This window comes from Heptranchias perlo, chromosome 29 (genome assembly GCF_035084215.1).
Source record: "Heptranchias perlo isolate sHepPer1 chromosome 29, sHepPer1.hap1, whole genome shotgun sequence".
In the NCBI taxonomy this organism is placed as follows: Eukaryota; Metazoa; Chordata; class Chondrichthyes; order Hexanchiformes; family Hexanchidae; genus Heptranchias; species Heptranchias perlo.
The window spans coordinates 2,491,921-2,497,656 of NC_090353.1; positions in this window are offsets into that span (position 1 = coordinate 2,491,921).

Consider the following 5,736-nt stretch of genomic DNA (forward strand, 5'->3'; position numbering starts at 1 on the left):
CAGATTCTCTGCTCTCTTTTAATGAGTTTGTGTTTTTGGTATGTAACTTTTAAGTTGATGGGACTGTAAGAATACTGGGATCGAGATCCCGATAAGACTCAGCACCAGGTGAATCCTTAACCTCTTCGCTGTAACTCCTCGTGAAGGAGCCGCCCGGGGTTTACACTCAGCCGATGACTAGGAGTTAATGCCTCAACTTGGCTCACATCAAGCAGTTCAGATTATACTAGCAGTTACATCATCAACCTCCCATTGCAATCTGTACAAGTGAATTAACCCTTTCTTGCTTGTTATTAAAATCAGACAGTCATGAACGAACAATTGTTTATTAACTTGTGAATCAGAGTTAGCAGCACTTAAACATTGAGCATGCAAATAATTAGTAGATAGGGTTAATTGACAAAAGGCATAACAGGTTATTAAGGTAGTTTTGCTCGGTCACAGTAACTCAGCATTAACTACTTGCTGGTTATAAATTTACAGTTGAGATCAGTATCTGAGATTAATTTACGATTGACTCTTTTAATACTGTTAACAAGATAGCATAGTGGTTATCCTACTGGACTAATATCTAGAGGCCTAGATTAATAATCAAGAGGACATGAGTTCAAATCCCACCATAACAGTTTGAGAATTTGAATTGTTAAAAAGCTGGTATCAGGAACAGTGACTGTGAAGCTGCTGGATTGTTCTAAACATTGGTTTACTAATGTCCTTTTAGAGAAGGAAACCTGCTGTCCTTGCAGTCTAGCCTATGTGACTCCAGTCCCACACCACACTCTGAAGTGGTCTCGCAAGACACTCTGTTGTAGCACCACCATCTCGGGGCAACTCGGGATGGGCAATGAATGCTGACCTTACCAGGTCTAAGTCCACATCCCAGGAATGAATATTAAAAAAAAAGGTCTATTGAATAGATTAAAGTCTAAATGCTTGTAGTTAGCAATATTTCCAGAACTTGTACAATCTTGACCTTATGAGCTGGTGTGGGTGAACTAGCTGCCTTGCCTTTCTCTGGGAAGATGGTGTCAGCATTATGGGACAACCTGCATTGAGTAAAACATCCCGAGGTGCTTCACAGGAGCGATTATCCATCACCGAGCCACATAGAGATATTCTGACAGGTGACCAAACACTTGGTCAAAGAGTTTTAAGGAGCGTCCTAAAGGAGATGAGAGGGGTTTAGGGAGGGAATTCCAGAGCTTAGGGTCCAGGCAGCTGAAGGTTCTCTGCCATTCACTCAACTGTCACAGACTCATTCACTGACTCTTGTGCAGGCTTTGCTCAAGAAATAGGCCAGAAAATGTGAAAAGCGGCCACAGGCATCCAGTAACAGCCAGGGAAGCAAAAGGAAGTCAGTGAGTGGCATCCAAAAGGCCTCAAGTACAACTGGCATCAACATTACTCAAATTTTAAACTGAATGAGAGATTTACGGGTCCAAATACAGAAATCACTAAACGCTAGTGGAGAGATACAAAAAATAATTCAAAAGGCCAATGGAATGTTGGTCTTTATCTCAAGGGCTGGAATACAGAGGGGAGGAAGTGATGTTACAGCCGTACAGAGCTCTGGTTAGACCCCATCTGGAGACTGTGTTCAGTTCTGGGCACCCCACCTCAGGAAGGATATATTGGTCTTGGAGGGGGTGCAGTGCAGATTCACCAGAATGATACCGGGGATAAAAGGGTTAAATTTATGAGGACAGGTTGCATTGACTAGGCTCGTATTCCCTTGAGTTTAGAAGATTAAGGGGTGATCTAATTGAGGTGTTTAAGATGATTAATGGATTTGATAGGGTAGATCGAGAGAAACTATTTCCTCTGGTGGGGGAGTCCAGAACAAGGGGGCATAACCTTAAAATTAGAGCCAGGCCGTTCAGGGGTGATGTCAGGAAGCACTTCTTCACACAAAGGGGAGTGGAAATCTGGAATTCCCCTTCCCCCTTCCCCCTTCCCCCCTCCCCGGCTGAGAAAGCTGTTGAGGCTGGGGGTCAATTAAAAATTTAAAAACTGAGATTGAAGGATTTTTGTTGGATAAGGGTATTAAGGGATATGGAACCGAGGTGGGTAAATGAAGTTAAGATACAGATCAGCCATGATCTAATTGAATGGCAGAACAGGTTTGAGGGGCTGAATAGCTACTCCTGTGCCTATGACCGGCCCCGGCACTGATCCCCGAGGCCCCGGCACTGATCCCCGAGGCCCCGGCACTGATCCCTGTGGGCCTTCCTCCAGTACTTTCCCTACGGTGGCCGGTAGTTCCCTGGGTTATCTCTCCGATTGGCTTCATGTTCCTCAAGCAGAGTCCCCATTTCCAAGGATTCTCTAAAGATTCCTGCAGTTTCGATAGCTCTTTCGTGAAGAATATTTGGGTGCAGTCTGTCTGGATCCAAGGCCTTGTTTCCTTCAGTGCCTTCAGCCAGTCCCTCACCCCTTTATTGGTTACATATTAGAATCATAGAATGATTACAGCACAGAAGGAGGCCATTCGGCCCGTCTAGTCAGTGCCAGCTCTCTGCAAAAGAAATCCAGCCAGTCCCACTCCCCCGTCCTAGCCCCGTAGCTGCAGCATTCCTAAAGTGCGGTGCCCAGAACTGGACACAATACTCCGGTTGTGGCCGAACCAGTGTTTTATAAAGGTTCAACATAACCTCTGCTTTTGTACTCTGCCTCTATTTATAAAGCCCAGGATCCCGAATGCTTTTTTAACTGCTTTCTCAACCTGCCGTGCCACATTCAACGACCTGTGTACATATACTCCCAGGTCTCTCAGTTGCTGCACCCCATTTAGAATTGTACCCTTCAGTTTATATTGCCTTTCCTCATCTTACCAAAATGTATCACTTCGCATTTCTCTGTGTTAAATCTCATCTGCCATGTGTCCGCCCATTCCACCAGCCTGTCTATATCCTCTTGAAGTCCATCACTATCCTCACTGTTCACTAACCTTCCAAGTTTTGTGTCATCTGCAAATTTGGAAATTGTGCCCTGTACTCCCAAGTCCAAGTCATCAACATATATCAAGAAAAGCAGTGGTCCCAGCACCGACCCCTGGGGAACACCACTGTACACCTCCCTCCAGTCCGAGAAACAACCGTTCACCACTACTCTCTATTTCCTGCTACTTAGCCAATTTTGTATCCATGTTGCCCCCTTTTATTCCATGGACTTCAATTTTGCTGACAAGCCTATTATGTGGCACTTTATCAAATGCCTTTTGAAAGTCCATATCCACCACATCAACCGCATTGCCATCGTCGATCCCCTGTTACCTCTTCAAAAAACTCAATCACGTTAGTTAAACATGATTTGCCTTTAACAAATCTGTGCTGGCTTTCCTTAATTAATCTACACTTGTCCAAGTGACTGTTAATTTTGTCCCAGATTATCATTTCTAAAAGTTTCCCCACCACCGAGGTTAAACTGACTGGCCAGTAATTGCTGGGTTTATCCTTGCACCCTTTTTTGAACAAGGGTGTAACATTTGCAATTCTCCAGTCCTCTGGCACCACCCCCGTATCTAAGGATGATTGGAAGATTATGGTCTGTACCTCCGCAATTTCCATCCTTCCCTCAGCAACTTAGGATGCATCCCATCTGGACTGGGTGACTTATCTACTTTAAGTACAGCCTTTCTAGTACCTCCTCTTTATTAATTTTTAACCCATCCAGTATCTCAACTACCTCCTCTTTTTTTACTGTGACTTTGGCAACATCTTCTTCCTTGGTAAAGACAGATGCAAAGTACTCATTTAGTACCTCAGCCATTCCCTCTGCCTCCATGAGTAGATCGCCTTTTTGGTCCCTAATCGGTCCCACCTGACCTCTTACTTCCCATTTACTGTCGATAGAAGACTTTTAGATTCCCTTTTATGTTAGTCGCCAGTCTATTCTCATAGAATCATAGAATCATAGAAGTTACAACATGGAAACAGGCCCTTCGGCCCAACATGTCCATGTCGCCCAGTTTATACCACTAAGCTAGTCCCAATTTCCTGCACTTGGCCCATATCCCTCTATACCCATCTTACCCATGTAACTGTCCAAATGCTTTTTAAAAGACAAAATTGTACCCGCCTCTACTACTGCCTCTGGCAGCTCGTTCCAGACACTCACCACCCTTTGAGTGAAAAAATTGCCCCTCTGGACCCTTTTGTATCTCTCCCCTCTCACCTTAAATCTATGCCCCCTCGTTATAGACTCCCCTACCTTTGGGAAAAGATTTTGACTATCTACCTTATCTATGCCCCTCATTATTTTATAGACTTCTATAAGATCACCCCTTAACCTCCTACTCTCCAGGGAAAAAAGTCCCAGTCTGTCTAACCTCTCCCTATAAGTCAAACCATCAAGTCCCGGTAGCATCCCAGTAAATCTTTTCTGCACTCTTTCTAGTTTAATAATATCCTTTCTATAATAGGGTGACCAGAACTGTACACAGTACTCCAAGTGTGGCCTCACCAATGACCTGAACAACTTCAACAAGACATCCCAACTCCTGCATTCAATGTTCTGACCAATGAAACCAAGCATGCCGAATGCCTTCTTCACCACCCTATCCACCTGTGACTCCACTTTCAACGAGCTATGAACCTGTACTCCTAGATCTCTCTGTTCTATAACTCTCCCCAACGCCCTACCATTAACGGAGTAGGTCCTGGCCCGATTCGATCTACCAAAATGCATCACCTCACATTTATCTAAATTAAACTCCATCTGCCATTCATCGGTCCACTGGCCCAATTTATCAAGATCCCGTTGCAATCCAAGATAACCTTCTTCACTGTCCACAATGCCACCAATCTTGGTGTCATCTGCAAACTTACTAACCATGCCTCCTAAATTCTCATCCAAATCATTAATATAAATAACAAATAACAGCGGACCCAGCACCGATCCCTGAGGCACACCGCTGGTCACAGGCCTCCAGTCCGAAAAACAACCCTCTACAACCACCCTCTGTCTTCTGTCGTCAAGCCAATGTTGTATCCAATTGGCTACCTCACCTTGGATCCCATGAGATTTAACCTTATGTAACAACCTACCATGCGGTACCTTGTCAAAGGCTTTGCTGAAGTCCATGTGGACCATGTCTACTGCACAGCCCTCATCTATCTTCTTGGTTACCCCTTCAAAAAACTCAATCAAATTCGTGAGACATGATTTTCCTCTCACAAAACCATGCTGACTGTTCCTAATTAGTCCCTGCCTCTCCAAATGCCTGTAGATCCTGTCCCTCAGAATACCCTCTAACAACTTACCCACTACAGATGTCAGGCTCACCGGTCTGTAGTTCCCAGGCTTTTCCCTGCCGCCCTTCTTAAACAAAGGCACAACATTTGCTACCCTCCAATCTTCAGGCACCTCACCTGTAGCGGTGGATGATTCAAATATCTCTGCTAGGGGACCCGCAATTTCCTCCCTAACCTCCCATAATGTCCTGGGATACATTTCATCAGGTCCCGGAGATTTATCTACCTTGATGCGCGTTAAGACTTCCAGCACCTCCCTCTCTGTAATATGTACACTCCTCAAGACATCACTATTTATTTCCCCAAGTTCCCTAACATCCATGCCTTTCTCAACCGTAAATACCGATGTGAAATATTCATTCAGGATCTCACCCATCTCTTGTGGTTCCGCACATAGATGACCTTGTTGATCCTTAAGAGGCCCTACTCTCTCCCTAGTTACTCTTTTGCCCTTTATGTATTTGTAGAAGCTCTTTGGATTCTC